The sequence below is a fragment of the Garra rufa genome, chromosome 4 (assembly GCF_049309525.1).
Source record: "Garra rufa chromosome 4, GarRuf1.0, whole genome shotgun sequence".
NCBI classification, from domain to species: Eukaryota; Metazoa; Chordata; class Actinopteri; order Cypriniformes; family Cyprinidae; genus Garra; species Garra rufa.
The window spans coordinates 56,154,391-56,157,277 of NC_133364.1; positions in this window are offsets into that span (position 1 = coordinate 56,154,391).

Below are 2,887 nucleotides of genomic sequence, written 5' to 3' on the forward strand. Positions count from 1 at the left end.
CAAAAGTTGCAGCTGTTATTTAATGAGCTGACATGAGAGTTGTGTTATTTTAACAAAGATTAATAACTTATGTAGCAAATGTAGCTATTGCTCATTGTGAATATTAATGCATTAACTAATCGTAATTAATAATCGCAATTACAATTTCAAGGGAATAATGGAGAATTATGATTTTAGTCATAATAGTGCAGCCCTATCTCAAATGACACATTAATACAACTCTCCGACTGTTAATAAACCTGTTGACTCTCATAAATGACTCTTTGTCTCGTCATTTATCACTTTAACTCCTGATAGCTTTAGCTCACATGCTAACTAGTTTAACACACGCAGTATGCGAACGGCCTACTCAAATTAGCTTTGTAACGAATCATTTCAAAATGATATTAGATCAAATATATGAACATTCACTCACCAGAGCAAAACAGATTTCTATATCGTCACAAAGAAGATTAATCTCAGGCTTCAACACTGGGATCTGCTCCAATCACACTTCTCTGATTTTCATGTCACTCTTCTCTCTTTCTCTCTGATGAAAACACTTCAGGATGATGCCTCAATTCTTTAAGTTCAGTTTTTCAAGTGCACTCAGTCACATTTCTGGTTAGAATAATGTTTAAAGCAGTGAGTGTCTGGAGAAACAGTCTAGTATAATCTCATCTTTCTCTCTGTGTTCGCACTGAAAGCAGCAGCAGCGCCGGCGCGACATGTGGGCGGGGCTTATGAATGCACTGCTCCCATTGGCTCTAAGAGATGTCTGTCACTGAAGTGAGGAGTGATTCTTTGTTCTTCTGAAACAGAGCCATAATGAAAGAAGAGTTGCGACCATTGATCTATAATAGATTATATTATCATTATATAGATCAGTGGGTGCGACACGCTTTGATCTCACCGCCGCGCGGTTCTCGTGGTTCATGGAGCTCTCAATAGTTCCAAACAGCTCCGTGCTGTCAATGTGTTTGAATGAGTTTAATTAGGATAGACCGAAGTTTTACTTTATTTGCAGCAATTTCAAGTAATTATTAACACATAATGTGCATTGATTGTGTATTGAAAATTTCTCTGAATACGCTTTACAATCGCATTTTATTCTGGGCAGTGATAAAGAGACATAATTAATATGTTCTCATACTTTTTGGCAGTCAAATGTGAACAAACACCTTAAGTGTAACTTTTATTCAATTAAATAATTGTAATATATAGTTCAGTTCTATTTAGTTAATATTTTGAGGAGTTTTTTTATAGTAATTTTTAAATAATATGTGAAATAATGATCCTGACGATTTAAAAGATAACATTTATTAATATAGTATTTTATATTAAAGTTAGTATGATATTTAAGGTAAAATACATTTGAATGTGTATTAGGACATGATCAAACACTCTCTTTTTTATATCTTTTGATTTAACGATTTAATGTTAAATAAGAAAAAAGTAATTTATTCGTGTTATTTTATAATATTCAAAAATACAACATGGCAATTGGCATTTGACAATAGAATAAAATTTGACAATTCAATAGAAAAGATGAAAATAGTGTTTAAAAAACACAAGGCAACCAATTGCATTCAGCATAGATTTTTTTAAACGTATTTCTTGAATGCAGTCTTTACTGAAACTCATTCAATCTCCTACAGTGAGAGAAAGATTGCAGAAAGACTGAAAACGTAAAAATATGACAATTAGTATCTGGTTATGGTTGCTATTATGGTGTTTCTCATGTTATCTAACTGCACAGTTTAACTGTTACACTGTAAAAAATTTCGTTTTTGAAAAATTGTGGAAACTGACAAATAAATATTGACTCAATTAATTGCTTCCCAATAATTATCCCCAAACAAAATAATGCATTGAAGTAATTTTAGGTGAAGGTCTGAAGTTAAAGTTAAAAAATATATATTCACCAAACATATTAAAATGTGCTCAGCCAATCTACCAAGTAGAAGTGAAAATCTGTTTTAGCCGAACAAGCTTTGCAGCAGAAAAGGCCAATACGCATGCGCATGAGAGAGAAACCGTTGGTGGAGTGAATTCAAATTCCTGTGAGCGGGCGAACGAGAAAGCTGAGACGATGCTGAGGGCGACAAAACATCATTTACAGACGGATTTTCTATCGTTAAAGTAATGGTGAGTACTGAGCTTTGTATTTATTAAGTCATGAGTCACGTACATTACATTGTATTTTGCCGAATAACTGTGAATTCACGCCTTTACTTCTTGGGTAAGGTTAGGGTTGTGCGACATATAACGTTAACGTTATTGTCTTTGATATTTTGTTTTATCAATGTGGGCTTTCACATTATCCTGTACGTTATATCGCAAAAAACACGCCTGACAGAGTGCACTGCACGAATACATTAAAGTTATGTGTGATGAAGATTAAAGGAGAACTCCGGTGTGATATTGACCTAAAGTGTATTGAATCATGATACCGAGTGTGAACGCACCTTGCATATCTCATCTCGTCTTGTCCACTGCTGTCCGAAATCTGGGGTCAGTTAGCCGATGCTCACAACAGCTTATCAATGAGATCAATGGGGCATCGAAGCAGTCATGTAAATAAATCACTGTTTTACGCCATTTACGAGGCACAAAGTAGCGCCACACTTCATCGGTAGACTTCCAAGGGCCTCGACATTTAAAACGAGACATTGAGAACTCAAAAAAAGCACCGGTAGTTTATTTACGAGAAGATTTATACAGACAGTAACTGCAGGTTCTTAAGCGATCGCCGCCATCTTGAATGTAGTCACATTAAGTCGAGTGACGAGCAGGGAGGAAACTACAACCTGATAAGTTGAAAACCTGATACGTTCCTTCCTGCTCGTCTCTCGACTTAACGTGACTACATTCAAGATGGCGGCGATCGCTTAACTTCTTGCAGTTA